The sequence below is a fragment of the Rhinatrema bivittatum genome, chromosome 7 (genome assembly GCF_901001135.1).
Source record: "Rhinatrema bivittatum chromosome 7, aRhiBiv1.1, whole genome shotgun sequence".
Lineage (NCBI taxonomy): Eukaryota > Metazoa > Chordata > Amphibia > Gymnophiona > Rhinatrematidae > Rhinatrema > Rhinatrema bivittatum.
Window position 1 is genome coordinate 64,458,723 of NC_042621.1, and position 19,479 is coordinate 64,478,201.

The window sequence follows — 19,479 nt, forward strand, 5'->3', positions numbered from 1 at the left end:
GAGGCTACCCCAAGGAGCGGGAAAGCGTAGAGACAGGATCTCTGGTGTAGTAACACTGAGGCTACCCCGAGGAGCGGGGAAGCGTGGAGATAGGATCTCTGGTATAGTAATGCTGAGGCTACCCCGAGGAGCAGGAAAGCGTACAGACAGGATCTCTGGTGTAGTAACGCTGAGGCTACCCCGAGGAGCGGGGAAGCATGGAGACAGGATCTCTGGTGTAGTAATGCTGAGGCTACCCCGAGGAAGGGGGAAGTGTGGAGACAGGATCTCTGCTGTAGTAATGCTGAGGCTACCCCGAGGAGCAGGGAAGTGTAGAGACAGGATCCCTGCTGTGGTAACGCTGAGGCTACCCCGAGGAGCGGGGAAGCATAGAGACAGGATCTCTGGTGCAGTAATGCTGAGGCAACCCCGAGGAGCAGGGAAGCGTAGAGACAAGTTCTCTGGTGTAGTAAGGCTGAGGATACTAGGGATGTGTAACAAAGATGGATTTGCCCCATTCGGTATTTGTATTCGTCGGGACCCAAATCAATTGCATCTGTTCTCGGGGCACCCCGATCCGTTCATTAGTTACATATATATTTGTTTCCTAAAAAAAAAACCCCATCCCAACCCTTTAAATCTAATTAACTACAACCCCCCACCCTCCTGAACCCCCCAAGACTTGCCAAAAGTCCCTGGTGGTCCAGCAGGGGTCCTGGAGTGATCTCCTGCACTCGGGCCATCGGCTGCCAGTATTCAAAATGGCGCTGATAGCTTTTGCCCTTACTATGTCACAGGGTTCTACCGGTGCCATTGGTCAGCCACTGTCACATAGTAGGAGCAATGGACGGCTGGCGCCATCTTGTGCTCCTACCATGTGACAGGGGCCAACCATGTGACAGGGGCCGACCAATTACCCAGCTAACTCTGAATATCCGGCTAACTTAACCCCATGTAGAAATGGCCTTGCCATGTTATCCAACCAAAGTGTATATTTACTAAGCCTCAATAAGTATTTTTTTCTTTTATATTTCTTTATTAACTTTTCATTATAAACCATCATGACAGTTTTGATATTGTATTACATAAGTATACAACTTTTGTCCAACATTCTATCCCTATAACCTCCCAACTGCCCCTCCACTTCCCACCCCCCATCCCTAGCAGGCTTCTGAACTTGTCTGAAGCAGGATGATGCATTTTACCAATGTTGTTGTACCGAGTTTCGGGAAGTCTCTTGATAATCCAATCCTTGTCGGTTTGTCAGTGTGTCTTTCATAGATTGTGGTAAGGTCTGCCAATACTTCTGCCATACATATGGCTTCTAGGGATGTGAATCGTTTTTTGACGATTTAAAATATCGTCCGATATATTTTAAATCGTCAAAAAATCGTTAGGGCCACGATACAATACCAATTCCCCCGATTTATCGTTAAAAAATCGTAAATCGGGGGAAGGGGGAGGGCAGGAAAACCGGCACACTAAAACCCCCTAAAACCCACCCCCGACCCTTTAAATTAAATCCCCCACCCTCCCGAACCCCCCCCCCCCATGCTTTAAATTACCTGGGGATCCAGCGGTGGTCCAGAACGGCGGCGGTCCGGAACGGCCCCCTCAATAGAATCGTGTTGTCTTCAGCCGGCGCCATTTTTCAAAATGGCCGCCACAATATGGCGGCGGCCATAGACAAAAACGATTCGACGCAGGAGGTCGTTCCAGACCCCCGCTGGACTTTTGGCAAGTCTTGTGGGGGTCAGGAGGCCCCCCCAAGCTGGCCAAAATTTTCCTGGGAGTCCAGCGGGGTTCCGGGAGCGATTTCTTGCCGCGAATCGTTTTCGTACGGAAAATGGCGCCGGCAGGAGATCAACTGCAGGAGGTCGTTCAGCGGGGGTTCCGGACCGCCGCTGAACGACCTCCTGCAGTCGATCACCTGCCGGCGCCATTTTCCGTACGAAAACGATTCGCGGCAAGAAATCGCTCCCGGAACCCCGCTGGACTCCCAGGAAAATTTTGGCCAGCTTGGGGGGGCCTCCTGACCCCCACAAGACTTGCCAAAAGTCCAGCGGGGGTCCGGAACGACCTCCTGCGTCGAATCATTTTTGTCTATGGCCGCCGCCATTTTGCGGCGGCCATTTTAAAAAATGGCGCCGGCTGAAGACAACACGATTCTATTGAGGGGGCCATTCCGGACCGCCGCCGTTCTAGACCACCGCCGGATCCCCAGGTAATTTAAAGCATTTGGGGGGGGTTCGGGAGGGTGGGGGATTTAATTTAAAGGGTCGGGTGGGTTTTAGGGGGGTTTAGTGTGCCGGCTCACGATTTTAACGATTTTTCACGTTAGTTTACACACCCAAACGGCAACAATACGATTCCCTCCCCCTCCCAGCCGAAATCGATCGTTAAGACGATCGAGGACACGATTCACATCTCTAATGGCTTCACATAGCTTTCGTGCTTTCTGCGATTTCCCTTTCGCAGTCATATATATAAATTGTAGCACGTTATTTAACCGAATCATCCATTGGCTTTTCTGTGGATGCTCCATCGAAATCCAAACTGCCATAATTGTTTGTAATCCAATCAGTAGGGCTTTAGCAATGAACAGTTTGTCAGGGGCTGACAGAGACTCAAATTCCTTTCCAAATAAACGAAAAAGACATAAATTAGGGTCCATGGGTATAGAACTACCAATTACACCCCTCACTTCAGACCAGTATCGGTTAATCATGTCACATTCCCATAAACAGTGATACAAACTTCCTACCTCTGTTTGGCATTTTAAGCATAAGTTAAAATCACATAATTTCGTGGCATGCATCCAAGTCCGCAGCATATACATACGATGCAATTCCTTGTATGCCACCTCCCGAAGGAGAACATTGTCAGAATATTATTATTTATTTATTTTAAACTTTTTTATACTACATTCATGTGCAAAAGACCATATCAGATCGGTTTACAGCGAAATGAGAAACAGCATTAAACAAATGCATTACATCAAACAAGGGATAATGGGACTTGTATCAAAGGGTACAAATAACATAATTTAAGGGTACAAATAACAAAAATTAAAAACTAAACTTAAGTGGGACGCCATGTCATATTTATAACAGTCTTGCAGTATGTGGTCAATGTTGTCCAGAGAAAGTCTTATATTAGCATGCTTTTCCCATTTACTCTGAACTAATTCCAGAGCTGAGGTATTAGGAAGACTCCTGAGAACGCTAGAAAAGGACATATTGGAGTTTGGTTTGTAACCAACTGGTATAAAGAAATACTTGAGGTCTCCAGCTTTTTGCAAATCAGGTATTAGTGAGCAGACTACACCTTGAATGTAGTGGCGAGCCTGAAGGTACCCATAGAAATCTTTAGAGGCTAGCCCATACTGGACCTGCAGCTCCTGAAAGCTTTTGATCGCTGATGTACTAGGATCTAAGCACTGTTGTATACTTTCTATTCCTCTGGTACTCCATGTCTGGAAGAATGCTGAAGAAACTCCCCCGGGGAATTGCAGATTACCAACAAAAGTAAGATAAGGTGTAATAATACCCTTCATTCCTAATTTAACCCTACAGAAATACCGCTGTGCCTCTCATCCAGAGCACAAAAGCAGGCTCTTTTTATATGGACTCGGTATATCCTTGCCAGGAGTCTGAATTAAATTTCATGGATGATAGGGGGTAAGCCAATCACATACGAAAGAGTACGATGTACACACACTGGTCTTATTTATCCAATCATAAATATGTCGGAGCACACAGGATAAATTATAATGTCTCCTCAATAAGTATTTAACACATGAAAAACAACATTTGTATGTTGTTTAATGCTGTTTATTGTGCAATATATGCTTATTATGGCGATATTGTACCCTAAAAACTGCCAAATATTTAAATGAGCTGCATTCCATGCATACAATTTTCAAATGCATACAAAGCAGCTTATTCATACTTAAATCTATGCAAATAATGTGGCTTGCCAGAAACATCACAAGCCATATTATTTTCAAGGAAGTTAGCTACAATTCAGGAGTTGTACATAACTTTCTCTGGGAGCATTGGGATATTAACTCATGCCATGATGATCCTGGCAGGAAAATTAAAGAACCAGCAGTGGACCTATACACCCCCCTCCCACTGTGTAAACTCCCCTGACGGGAGTCTACCCCTGCACACACAGACACACACAAACACACCTCTCTGCCTCTAGAGGCAACCCAGCAGGGGAAGAAGTTCAAAAATAGAAATCAAAAAAATAGAAATCAAAAAAACAGAAATCAAAAAATAGAAATCAAAACTCCTTCCCAAACCACTCCCTTTTACAATCAGTAACCCTCTGGGTTCCAAACCTTGCACCCAGTAGAAGGCATCCTCCCCCGACCCCCTGCCTTTGACCACTCTCTGGATACCCCCCATACCCTTGTCCCTGGAAGTGTAGTGGGTTCCCTGGTAGTCAGTGGGGCCTGGGGCCTGGAGCCTGGAGCACCCCCCCCAAGGCTCTGGTCCGGTCACCGCCATTTTCCAAATTGGTGCCAGCTGGCCTTAGCCTCTGCAGGGGTAAAGGCTGACTAGCACTATTTCGAAAGAAGGCAGTAACAGTCCCAAAGCCTAGGGGGCATTCTGGGCCCCACTAGACTACCAGGGAATCCCTTAGACTGCCAGTGACATTATTCTAAGATATGGGAGGGTCTGGAGGTTGGGCTAGGGTGGTCAGGGGTTTGGAACTTGGGGGAGGAGTTTGATCATGGGCAGGATTATATATGGGGGTGAGTGACTTTTTGTGAAATGGGAGGGGTTTCAGAAGGGGCAAGCCATTGCTGCATGACTTTTAATTACTATTTTTTTTTAACTTTTTACCATGCTGGACTGCCTCTAGAGGCAGAGTTGAAGTGGGCAGGGGTTTACCCAGACTCCCAGAGGAAGATATTACAGATTGGGGAGGGGCATTATTTTGGACTAGATAGCAGCCCCAAGCAAAGGAGGCCACCATCACATATTTTTCTCCTTTCCTCTTGATATTTTTTCTCATAGAATTTTTTTGTGATTAAAAAAAATATGCATGGAAGCTACCCTGGTATTTTACCGCGGCGGAGAAAAGTACCGCAGGAATGCCTCTCCCACCATGATGTTTTGCTACAGTCCGTGGCATTTGTCCCCTTGCACAATAAAATACCACAGCAGAGTAAATGACGCCCTTTATCTGGCTAACTACTTAACCAGATAATTCAGTGATAGTCAGCCACTGATAATTTTGAAATTCCACCATTTATTCAGCTAAATCTGAATTTAACCAGACAAATGATGCAGAACATCAACTTTATTATCGTTACTAAGGTGTCGTGATTTAAAGATGAATTTTAAAACCCCAGGGCGCACCAAAACTGGGAGATATGTGAATATGTTGGGCCGGCGCCCGCTGAGTGGATTTTAAAAGACGCCTGTACATGCGCGTATCTCCCGTTGCATGCGGAAAAAAGGGGCGGGGCCTAGACACGGTCTGCTCAGGGCATGGGCATTCCTGGCTTTCACATTGAAACCAGCACATAAATACGTACGCAAAAAAAAAGCACGTGGCCAGGATCCCCTGCCACGTAACTTTACTTCTGCTATAGATGGCATGTAAGTCATAAAACAAAAAAAAAGATTACACAGATCAGAGAGGCTTGTAAGGATCGGAGCTAACAGAGGAGAAGGAGGGCTATTAAAGTAGGGGGAGTTTGGAAATCCTATCCCTTACCTGGATGAACTGGGAAAATGGGGAATTGCGTCAGCGCGCACGTCTATTAAAATCCTCCACCTACGTGGCAGACGCAGCATTTGTGCGCATAGTCATGTGCCCACTTAAAATTGCACACACATGTGCATGGGTTCAGCCAGTTTTATAACGTGCACGCCTACATGGGCGTATGTTATAAAATGGATGCGTCTCTGGGCATGGGCCAAACCCGTGCACATGTGTGCACCCATCTGCCTGTTTAAAAGTTACCGTCCGTATGTTTGCTCTCATTTCTTCTTTAAAACCCTTCAATGGCACAGCAAGTGAAATCGCAGTCTTGAAAGCGAATGAAAGCCTTTTTACCTCAAAATATATTCCAGTACTGGCTTGGCTGCAAAGCTCATGGGGAGTATCTGCCTTGCCTTCTTAAAAGGTAAGGAATAACAGCAACGCTTTAGTAATTGGAGGAAAATCAGTCATGCAAGTAAAAGACTGCCTTAATGAAAATCATCCAGAAAGAACAGCTCTCAGATCATATTCATTCACCAAAGTATGTCATAATGCACTTCACAGTAGCCAGCCACATTTTACTTAACATATGTGCATTCACGTAAAAGACAGATATTGTGTATTAGTATGAAAATATTTGTTTGTTGCATTAGCAATTATTGATCTGTTCTCCAAAATAAAGATTTTTTTTTTTCAGCCGAAATAGCAGGTTATTGACCTAACTGCACTTGACTATTGTACATTATGAGAAAAATATAGTAGCTTGAAATATGGAACTTGCCTGTGCATTTTAATAGCAAAGGAAGATTGCTTTACACCCCGAGTGCAGTTACACATATCAGAGTTATAACCTTACTGCTAAATCCTTATTTTCTTTTTATTTAAAACGAAACATATGTCTGCTTGCAAATACACTCTGCATAGCCATTCAGTGAAAAACTTACAGTAATCTCAGTTCTTGACAGAAAATTGTATAGAGTTCCAGTTTCACTCCAACAGTGGTGAAATAATACAGTAGCCAAGGGCACAATCCTGTGAAATGCATTTATGTGCAAAATTGTATGCAAGGAGACATTAGGGAGAATGTCAGAAGCAATCCAAGATGTACATTTTAATACGATATGAAAACCTCTTGAGAAATGGAAGGTACCTGGTTTTTCAACAACTTGCCTCTTTCCTCAAGATATATATAAGGCATGCCAGTGCTCACCGTAATGTATACTCAGTCATGTCTTATTGGTTCTCTTTAAAATAAGAGAAAGGGATTTAATTAGCACAAGTCTGCAATATATGTGCATGTATTTTTCATTATAAAAAGATGAGGTCATTGGGTATCATTATAGGATGACACTGCCAGCAGGGCAGCAGAGAGAAGTCCTTCTCCGGCTTTCTAAGTCACCTGGAAGACTTTCTAAGGTGTATGTATAGAGGGGGACAATTGGGGGGTATGGGAGGATGTCACTCTGAGGAAACCCTTTCAGCAGGACAGTAGGGCTGGGGGAAAGAGAATCTCAACCCCCAGAGGGCCCTTTCAGCCCTTGGGGGGAGGGGGATCCAGACTCAATGGGAAGCTTTCAGCACGGGGTTGGAAAGTGAGATCATCTCAGTCCAAAGGGACCTGTTCAACATGGCAAGGGGAGGTGGGGAGGGAATTTATTCAAGCCTTTCAAATGAATAAGAGGGACCTGGCAGAGACATCAGAAGGTATGTTATCCTACCAATACCCTTGCCAAATGTTATCTACACCTGCTGAGGTGCAACTATTTCTATTAATGGGACAGTTGTCACAAATCGTGTGTGAGCATCATCCACATTAATATTAATGAGCTCTTTTGCATATATATTTGTATATCACAACAGCTCATCGATATTCTTCTTGCAGTAACGGTGAGTTTTTGCATTAATGGCAGCACAAGCATATTTGCTGCCATTGACATGTTTGGTTTTATGCCATTAATATGTTAAGACAGGTATTTAACGTGTTAATGCACTTTAGTACATAAGCCCCTCAGTCTCTCTGAGTACGGCTTATAAGGCAGTCCACGCATCTGTTAAGCAAAGTTCTAAAACTGCACTGGAAATGCTTAGGTACATAATGACATTTATTTTCCCGAGACAGATTAAAATAAACTTGTAAAAAAAAAAATGTGTTTATATGGAAAACCTATAAAATATGTTTCAAGATTTTTAACCGAGGCCTTTGCAACTACATTCAAGATATATACTGTGTATTTTTAAACCAAAAGATATTAGACAATAATAATGGTTAATGTGCTTATCGAAATTTGTGCTCACCTATTGGGATTCTCTTTTTCTATATATATACACACACTATATAAGAATAGAAACTGTCTCTTATCTTATCAAAAAAGAATATTTTATAATAATTTCATTCATATCAGTTTTGTCACGACTAATAAGAACAGGATGAAAAAAACAGTTCATAACTCCCTTTAAACTGCTGCTTTAATAGTCATCAATTTATGACTTGCAAAAAAGCATCCATGCTTCACGAATTTATCACTTCATTCTTGCACAAGCTGGCTAAAGGAAATATATATGGCAAACAAAAAAAATAAATTGGAAGAGATTGCCCCTAAAACTAAAAGAAAAGGCTTTTCTGGCTGAAATAATGCTTCAAAACCCCAACAAAGGCCTCTGTTTCACCTTAAAATCTGCTTCTTCAGGGGAATAATTTTAAACATAGTGAAAACGCCAAACTTATCTTATCAAATATCCGCTTGATATTAAATCATATTGCTTGTGCTGGATAATCTTGTATTTAAAGTAAAAAATAATCTGAAAAAGCATACAAATTTAAGATTCAAATCATGAATTAAAAAAATATTTTGATAAATAACTCCTACCAAAAACACCATTATGTATAAGAACATAAGAACATGCCATACTGGGTCAGACAAGGTTCCATCAAGTCCAGCATCCTGTTTCCAACAGTGGCCAATCCAGGCCATAAGAACCTGGCAAGTATCCAAAAACTGTACGTTCCATGTTACTGTTGCTAGTAATAGCAGTGGCTATTTTTTAAGTCAACTTAACTAATAGCAGGTAATGGACTTCTCCTTCAAGAACTTATCAATCCTTTTTTAAACACAGCTATACTAACTGCACTAACCACATCCTCTGGCAACATATTTCAGAGTTTAATTGTGCGTTGAGTGAAAAAGAACTTTCTCCGATTAGTTTTAAATGTGCCACATGCTAACTTCATGGAGTGCCCCCTAGTCTTTCTACTATCCGAAAGAGTAAATAACCGATTCACATCTACCCATTCTAGACCTTTCATGATTTTAAACACCTCTATCATATCCCCCCTCAGTCGTCTCTTCTCCAAGCTGAAAAGTCCTAACATCTTTATTCTTTCCTCATAGAGGAGCTGTTCCATTCCCTTTATCATTTTTGTTGCCTCTCGTTGTACCTTCTCCATTGCAACTACATCTTTTTTGAGATGTGGCGACCAGAATTCAAGGTGCGGTCTCACCATGGAGCGATACAGAGGCATTATGACATTTTCCGTTTTATTAACCATTCCCTTTCTAATAATTCCCAACATTCTGTTTGCTTTTTTGACTGCCGCAGCACACTGTACCGACGATTTCAATGTGTTATCCACTATGACGCCTAGATCTCTTTCTTCCTTTCAGCCACCAGCAAGGTGATCCTCTCCTCTCAGTGCCCCATACTAAATATTTTTCAAATGAATCAATATAGCAGTCAACTAAGAAACAGCATTTTAAATGCGTATGTTATCCCGCCCTTCAATGTGCCAAAAGCCAATCAGCAAACAGCTGTAAAATTTATGTTTCAAATCTATTAATAATATACACAAGAAAAAGTAAACAGAACAAAAGAAAAATAAACAAAGCATTGGTGTGCTCTTCCCAATGCCCGCACTTTAGAACTGTGTATGGATCATCCATGTAAAAGATCTCAGAGAGAATCAACCTCTGGCCATCCCCCCAGTTTTTCACTCCAAAAGACTGGATGTAGTGTCTTACTTGTAAAGATGCAAAAAAATGGGTATTGTTTAATCCATAATCCTCCCGCAGGGTTTGGAATAATATTGTTCCATTTTCCCGCCCTATAGCTGGTAGAGGCCTCTACCAGCTATAGGGCGGGAATCTTTTTTTATGAACTGTCCATACTTGTAACAGCAAGAAAAAAAAGAGGGGGGGGGGTTCATTGCTTCAGCTATCGTGGCCATCCACCCTCCCTTCCCCAATGGCATATGAATCCTTTGTTGTTAGTTGTATATAATTTTGCTTAGAATCATCGCAGCTAGTTGCCAAAACCAGTCACGGTAATGTGCATTGCTCATCCACATAGTATCCGCCCAGCTGGCAAGTGAGGGAGAAAGTGGCAAAATACTGCAGAGGAGCTGATGTCGGTTATCTGAGGCTGGCTGGTATGGGGGGGGGGGGCCCTTATGGCCCTTGTAGATGAGTTGATTGGCTGCTAAACTTGAAGAGCTACTTAGAAAATATGGAGAATAGCTGTATAATGCTATCGTGTGGATAAAAGGCTTGGCTGGGGTGATTTGTTATATTCTTTCTGTAATACTAATAAGGCTGCGGCCTATACTTGCTCCCATAAAATGATATGTTTGGTGTCACTTTTTGAGGGGGAGGGGCAACTGTGATTATGGACCCGAGTATGGTCATTTCCTGGTTTCACATTTCTCCTACATATTTTTCATACATATCTCATATTTTTCATCTTTATTTTATACTGAATAAAGATTTTGTTATAATACCGGGAGGGTTTTTTTTATTCAAGACCATGCAGAGTTGTTCATTAGGGATAACAGTGATGTGTTCTTTAAATTTTGCAGCTGTTTGCTTTTGGCACATTGGAGGACAGGATAACATACCAGTTTAACACACCATTTCTTAGAGTTAGTTGGCTGTTATACTGATTCATTTGGAGAAGATCTGGTATAAAGTTCAGAAACGCATAGTGGGATTTTTGGTAGGAGTTATTTATCAAAATGTTTTTTTAATTCATGGCTTGAATCTTTACATATTTTTTTATTTATTTATATATTTTAAAAAAAAATACAAAAATAAAAGATATTCTTTTGTCACAGAAACTTATAGATTCCAGTATATGAAGCTTACAAATATCTTAATAGTAAATTAAATAAGGCAATAAACATAATATCATCTTCCAAATCCAAGCAATACAAGTAAGGAAGGGAGCAAAGATATGATTAAGGGAGAAATTTATAAGAAACCAAATATGAAATAGCATTAACATAGTTTTAGAATTAGCTGAAAATTAAATATAAATGCCCCTATAAATTAGTAGACATTGGAGAAGAGGTTTCAAGTCTACGGGACTTCAAAAAACTTTCAATTGTTCAGGTAAAAAGAGATGAAAAATTCATTACTATGTTTCATAACGCTTTCTCAAAGATAACGAAGTATGAAGGAAAAGCCTAAAGATATGGTTTCCTGCCCAAAGGCTAAAAAAAACCTTTCTTCTAAATTGAGTAACTTGAGTAAGATCAGGAAAAATCTTTACAGACTGACCCTAAAATTGATAGGAAAAATTTCTTTTTTTTTTTTTTTTTAAATTTTTAATTTTGCATTTTCAGATATAACACAATATCACAATAAAAGGAAATAAGAGATCATACATCATTTCTGTTTTTCAACACATACAAGGCAAACCAAACTGGAATATTCAAAAATCAAGATCTCAAATTCAAGGAAATGTGAGAGCCAAGAACTATTACAGGAAAATAGGAGCTCATTTACAATACAATTACAAGTATTACCACTCATAAGACAGTACCAACATTATTACCGCCCATTATACCCCACTAGGTTTCCCATCCAAAAATCCCCTTAATTGTTCTGGTTCAAGAAAAATATATTTTTCATTATTATATTTTATCACACATCTGGAGGGATATCTGAGTATCATGCTAGCCCCTCTTTCCATGACCTCTGCTCTCATCATTATAAATTTTTTCCTACGTTCTTGTGTAGTACGTACAATGTCTGGGTAAATCCAGACCTGTTGGCCATGGAAGCAGGCTAATCTATTCCTAAAGAAATTTTTCAGTACTAAATTTCTGTCATATTCCAAAGCAAATGATATCAACAACGTTCCTCGTGTAGTAATCTGATCTTGAACTGATATCTCCAATAGCTGAGTTATATTCATTGTAGCTTGTTCTTGATTTCCTGGGCTCTTTTGTAGTCCAATTTTCCTTGATGTAAAATAAGCTTTTGTTATCACAGGAAAAATCTCTTGTGGCATCTTAAGACACTCTTTCATATAATTCTTAAACATATCTATAGGTGATACTTTTTTTAACTCAGGAAAATTCACCACCCGAAGATTTAATATACGTAGAGAGTTTTCAACATTCTCAAGTTTTTGCTCAGTCACAATACTTGATTTAATCAGATTTGTCTGAATCTGTTCCATCGATACTATCTTCTCTTGCACTTTCTCTAATTTTTCTTGTTGTTGCTTCACGGTTTTTTCCATTTTTTGCCCTCTCTTATTTGTTTCCATACACACCTGAGTCAAAGTTATTATCGCTGATTCAATAGACACTAAGGCTGACCAAACAGTGTCTAATGTCACAATCGCGGGTTTATTCAAAGAAAAAGTTTTACCTGACATTAATCCTTCCACCATGTGGGGCAAGTCGGGTCCTTCGATGTTTGTTGCCGGTGGAGCCGTTGGGGTTCTGGGTGTCGATGTGATTCCTCTAACCAGGACATTCACATCCCCCTCGTCTACTCCTTCCTCACTCGCCTCATCCAAACCGGAGGTCATCAGCTCCTTCTCACCCACCTCCGGGGACTGCGATAGATCTTCAATTCCAACCTCCGTTTGTATCCGCGGCTGGGAGGGAGTATTCGGCGCCCCCGGGCTCAACGAGATCAATTCGGCCATTGAGGTAGAGCCGAGCTCCTGACCCTCGCTCGTCGCGGCCCTCGTTTCCGGCGTCCTCGTGTTGGTATCAAAAAAACTCTCGATTCTACTTTGTTGGATGTCATCGAATTTCGGAGGTAAAATGTTCTTCAATTTAGCTTTACGCTTTGTGTGTGGCATCCTACAAAGCGAGTAGTTAAAGCAATATTTAAGGAAATTTCAAAGGAACGCTGAGAGAGAGCTCCTCCTGCGTGTCTTATGAGTCGGCCATCTTGGCTCCTAGGAAAAATTTCTAAAGTAACTTCGCATGACTGTTCAGCTCTGAAGAAGAAATAAAGGAAACCTAAAAGCACATTGATCAAAAACTTCCATAGAGGAATTTTCTAGAAAAATTTGTCAACTTAAAAGATGGAACATCAATATTTTGCGAAGAAGCAGAGGTCATCTTAGGAAGAAAGAAAGAAATATTTCCAGATGGCATTTGATTGCGTAAAAACCTAAAACATTGAACATACCTCACATACGGAATTTCCCCTAAAACCTTAGGGAAATTCAAAAAAAACAGAGAGTTGGATGCCTCGTGTTATTTTCTGAATGTTCAAGGTGTCTGTAAAGAGGCTTCGATCCTTCATAATTGTAACATTGAAAGCTTGTAAGTCCTTAACTGAATCCTCCATATTAGAAACCTTGGAATTAACTGCAATTATTTGGTGATTTGAATCTTATATTTGCATATTTTTTCAGATTATTTTTTATCCTAAATACAAGATTATCTATCAAGTGGACTTTTGATAAGTTTGGCGTGTTCACAATGTTTACAACTATTCCCCTGAAGAAGCCGATTTTAAGGTGAAACAGAGGCCTTTGTTGGGGTTTTGGAGCATTATTTCAGTCAGAAAAGCCTTTTTTTTCAGTTTTAGGGGTAATCTCTTCCATTTTATTTTTTTTTTTGTGCTCCCCATATATATTTCCTTTAGCCAGCTTGTGCAAGAATAAAGTGCTAAATTTATGAAGTATGGATGCTTTTTGCCAGTCATGATTAGAAGTGTATATCTGCCAGTAGAGCAGCATTTCAACAAGTCAGAAATTGGCGATCATTAAAGCAGCAGCTTTAAATAGAGTTATGAGCTGGCTTTTTCATCCTGCTCTTATTAGTCATGTGACATAACTGATGTGAGCCAGTTACAAAATATTCTTTGAGAAGAGACATTTTCTATTCTTATAAATAATCCTCCAGTGTTCTTTTTTATTGAAATTAGAATATCATATTTTGAGGAACACTTAGAAGATTCTTTTGTATATATAATTCCACCACAGTTCCACAAGCCAAGTTGCACTATTTGAAAGAGACAACACTGCCTCAGTAGTAGAACAACTTGGCAATATAAATACATTTCCCGATGCTCAGACTTTTTTTTTTAATCTTATTTTGTCCTCTTATAATGTTCCTGGGGACATGGGATCATCATTGCTTAGTTTGAAAAGAACGTGTTTGAACGCTCTTTTGGTTTGTGGTCCTCACTCTGCTCCTGTGCATCTGTGTTACACCAGCTTCCCTATCACTTTTCTCTCCCTTCTCCCTCGGCTACAAGAGTTTGATGGTTCTCTGTTATTTTTCTTCAGGTTCCTGTGGTAGCCATGCATGTTCCTGTGGTAGCCACGCATTTTGTATTGGGAAATGGCCTCTAAAATAGCAACAAATTCAAAATCAAAGCTTCATTAATTCAAAAGGAGAAATAGAGATATAGAAATAACCCAATGAAAATTTTAGAAAGCAGTCAATTAAGGAACTTAGGCCTGGATTTTCTAAGGTCACAGACCTTAGAAAATCCGGAGGTAATAACCACCTAGAACCCACCCCAATTTAGCTATCGCGTGGGATCTGCATAGAAAATGACCCCCTTAGTAATCTTGAAATAAATTTGTTAATGCCTGTGATGAAAAGTGGAATGGTTAGGGTAATTTTTGAGTAACCACAACATGTGCTATTTTGGCATATTTCACGGGAGGAGAGGGGGAGAGGGGGAGAGACAGAGAGAGAGAGAGAGACTTTAGAAGGCTTGCATATAAGTAAACTATTTATATCACTGTAGGAGGGTCAACTAGTAACTCGAGGTGGGATTTTGGTGGTGGTCTAGGGTTTGGGGGGCAGTTTTACATGCACAGTCAGACGTACGAACAGCACAGTACACATCAGGGAAGATTTGATGTGATTTGGAGTTAGGAAAGGAAAACTCACTAGGTAAACTCGCTAGGGCGAGAGTACATTGTACAAATCTCATCTTTATGTACTTTTCCTCACTCCAAATCACATCAAATCTTCACTGATATGTACTGTGCTGTTTGTACCTGACTGTGCATATAAAACTGCCCCCCAAACCCTAGACCACTAAAATCTAACCTCGAGTTAGTAGTTGACCCTCCTACAGTGGTATGAATAGATGACAAATATGTGTGCCAGTCTAGAGGTTCTCTCTCTTTCTCTCTCGCTCTCTCCCCCTCCCAAAACAGGATTTGCAATAAATATCAGAAATCCTGGTTCAGCATATCACACAGTATAATGCCAGGAAAAAAGGTGTAGTTATTTCCAGCATTACCATGTTAAACACCCCTCATTTTCATAAACACCTCCCCCTTTGACTAAATTTGCATATGCATCTTGCAATGTGAAAAATAACGCAGGCGTTAGGGCCCTGATGAATGACCCTGAACGGTATCAGCTTTATCTTCTTATTCTGCCATTTTCTTTTCATGAATTTTATTTAAGAAATAAGTCTAGTGCCATTAATTAGCCCTAATGAAGGGAGATGGAAAAGAAGAAAGGAGAAGATGGTTAAAGACCCACAAACAGAAATAGTTCTGTAGTGCCAAGCTCTCACAGCTATGATTCATGAGAGAACTGGTTTCTCTCCTGATTGTCATAACTTTCACAGGACCATCATAAGAATCATGCAATAATGTCAGAGTATATGAATTTTCAAGACCACAGAGGTTCCTTCCTTCAATTGTCACAAGTTACTAGGCCAATGCAATATGGTGCGCTCAGGCTAGCGCACAGCCTGATGCATGGTTGGACGTGTGTTTTGGAGGTGCTAGAGAAACTCCTGATGCAATAATGGGATTAGCGCGTCCAAAGCGAACGTCCAAACCAACGTGGAGTTAATAGCATTCATCACATGTAAATGCCATGTAGATGAGGCTGTTAACTAGTACCCAAGATGCAAAATATTTCCATGCGCCCGACACGCCTGTTTTAACCCGCAAAAATTAACACCAGCCCAGGAGCTGGCATTAAGTCTTGAGGTGCCCCAAGCCTCAACAAAACAGCCAAACATACTGCTTTTCTGTTATTCCTCCGATTTAATATCATCGCGATACTAAGCAGGAGGAGACACAGAAAGTAGCAACATGAAAACAAAAAAAAAAAGTCTTGGTCAGTTTACCAAAAAGTCTTGCTCAGTTTACCAACATCCTTTTTCCTAACCTGTGGCTGTGCGCCAGTTACGAAAACGGGCGATTGTAAATTGAGCGTCCATTTTCCTAACCTGCAAAGCCACATTCTCCTGGGCGCCTGATGTCAAGAACACACCAGGGGCACAGAATTTATCTCTAGCATGTCCTTTTTAGCATGCCACCTCGTTACCACATTCCATTGGGCACCCAGGGGTGCAGAATTTATCTCTAGCATGTCCTTTTTAGCATGACACCTCGTTACCACATTCCATTGGGCACCCAGGGGTGCAGAATTTATCTCTAGCATGTCCTTTTTAGCATGCCACCTCATTACCACATTCCATTGGGCACCCAGGGGTGCAGAATTTATCTCTAGCATGTCCTTTTTAGCATGCCACCTCGTTACCACATTCCACTGGGCACCCAGGACAGGCAGATGGGTGCGCGTTAGGAAAACAGGCGTTCAATGCGAGCACCCATTTTCTACAGGCTTTATTGCATTAGCCGCTAAGAATGCAAGAAAAAAAATCACAAGCCAAACCATTAAAGATAGTCCAAGCACCACAGAACAAGAAAATATTGTGTTGAACAATGTACAGTATTTCAGAAGTCAGCAAAGTGAGAAGACAACTCATGGGAGACTCTGATTTAAAAAAAACCCATAGTGCCAGACACATCCCCAGCTCTCCTGTTAATTAAAGAAAATGAAATACCCAAAACCCAGAAGTAATTGAAAATATGAAGCATCAAAGTCATGTGATTCAAGTTAAATGCTGGAGTACACTTTTCCAATCAATATTCTTTTTCCTTTACTGTACATTTTTGGTTTTTCTTCAGCATTCAGTGTTTATTATTATTGACATTTGCCATTGCAATTCATACATGTGTGACAACTCAACACAAAGATGTAAATACTATACACGCTTAACTAAAGCATCATAAATATATGACATGCCATGCAGTATAGAGTCAAGCTTCTATGTCCAATGGGAAAATGTATTACAAATGCAGTGCTTGTCTCCAAGGAGCAATCTATCTCTGCTCTGGAGTTATTAAAAAGAAACAGGAAAACTTGATGAATTTTAGGGTTCAGTAATGTGAAGTACACCAACTAAAGATTGCCAAACCTGACTATAAATGAAATTCCAAGGGAAAATGATTTTCTATAAGAAGAAGTGGACTGGAAAGTGCTTTGTCATTAAGCTGCCACACTTGCACCATAAAAGATGAGCTTTTCTTTGTTCTAGAGATGAGTGATTCAGGTGAGTTTACACTAGCGCTCTTCAATTCTGATTTTAAAAAAATGCTTCATGACTCAAAATTTTGCCGACCAGAAATGGGATGTTAGGACCTCGCTTGGAAAAGACGAAGGGAACTCTTCAGAGTAAAAGTTGTTTCTGTAGTCCCGGGCTAGGGCAAAAGCAAAGAAAATTCTTGCTCTTTCCCTTGTAGTGCTCCTATGCTCCACTGAACCCTATCAAACAACAGCTGTCCTCTCCCCTTACAGCTGTTCAACAGCTTCAGTGAGGGAGGAGGATCAGAGTTGGTCCAAGGCTTCCTTGAGAAATAGAATTTTGCAGCCTGAAACGTTCTCCTTGGATCTCAGCAGCAGCAGTAACTCTTCATGCTGGCAGCACGGCTTAAAATGTCAGCTGCCTGACTCATCCATGATGGATAGTCCATGCCAAGTCACACCAGTAGAGGCTACCTGCCCTTCAACCTCCTCTTCAGGTCAGACTTCTCCCTCCCCTCCACCCCACTTGGACAGCAGCTGTGTCCTTCATAGTGCACCTATGCTTGGTCATTGCTGTTCCTTCAAATTCCCCACAAGCTGTCACTTAATTCAAATGTCTATTTAGCCTTGGCCTTGAGATGGACTTGGAAGTGGGGGAGAAGGGTTGTGTTGAAGAATAGCTGAATGCCAGAATATTAGGTAATCTGATATAAAGCCACAGATTGTACAGGAAAAAAATTTTTTTTTTTTTAAATTAATCTTCACCATTGGAAATGTATAGTGCATCTGTGGGAGCATTTAAACTCGGTCAATGTTTTGCTTCAGCCAAGTTGTCATCCCTCTTTAACTAAGCACTCATTGTAAGACTATGTAGAAATTTTAGGATACAGAAATCAGTTTTCACTTAGCTGAACAAATAAAAATTGAACCTAGAGGGGGGAAAACTGGAAGCCTGAATTGCATAAGAATAGCGTTAAAGTCAAAGTTAATGATAATTTTCCTGTGTTCAGACTCACTAGCAGCTATTTTCCATTCTTCCTTCTTTCCCTCGGCTGTCTCCTTTGCCAATCTCACTATTTCACATAAAAGTCCCTTCCCCCATCTTCCACTATACCTCTGGTTCTGAAAACATGAAGACAGAGTAGAAAAACACATTTCTTTTACTTAATATTTGATAAATGCATTTCTAGCAAAGTTATAGGCAGACTACTAAAGTTAGACATCACCAAAATCATTATACTTGGGAACCAAGTAAGGCTCACTACCTAATACCTATAATTATTGAAGGAAAAATAAATCCAGTGATGAAAATAAATATTTTTATAAGCCTCACTTTTTAATAGATTGTTGCTGGCATGACAGAATGCACGAAACTCTTCTGATATTAGAGAACTATACCACTAATTAGGTTTTTTTCCTCTCAGTCAATAACTGGACTTACTATTTTATTTTTAATAGATTTCTAAATATTCCTTGGTAGCATATTGCACGTACTTAGAGCTTGAGGTCTGAAGAATCCTAACAACTGCGTATTAAAACAGCTCATCTTAAACCAAGTTTTTCTTCACAGTTTGATGTGAATACTAGGGTTGTCCATTTTTTTTCAATGAATGTAAAAAATGAAACGAATGAGGCCAATTTTGGTTTATTCAAATGATACAAAATGAAAATAGGCGTCAGAAGAATACAGAACAAAACTAGACCGATGTCTTGGAAGATATAATATTTATTCCAATTACATCTTCCAAGACATCGGTCTAGTTTTGTTCTGTTTCCTTCACACTTGTGGCTTCACTCGATCGATTTCCGCTTTGTTTCCTTGGAAGAATATATACAGCATTTCCTGTATATTTGTATCTGTTTGCCTAAAAATAAAAACAGGCCTGCAGCAGGACCAAGCCTCAGCCTAAACCCATCTCCAAGGTCCAGGACCTAGGCCTAGGCCAGGGACCAATGCTGCAATCAGGCTGAAACTGGTTCCCATCAATGCAGTCTGAACCTAGGCCTGATACCAGGGGCCCAGCTTGAGGCCGATTTACAGTGCTGAGGTCCAGGCATAGGCCCGAAGGCTAGGTCCAATTCCTAGATCTCGGTCCAAATCAAGGGCCCGATTGAGGCTGGGCCCTGGTTACTGAGATCCAGGCCTAGGGAAGGTCCCAGTCACAGAGGCCCAGACA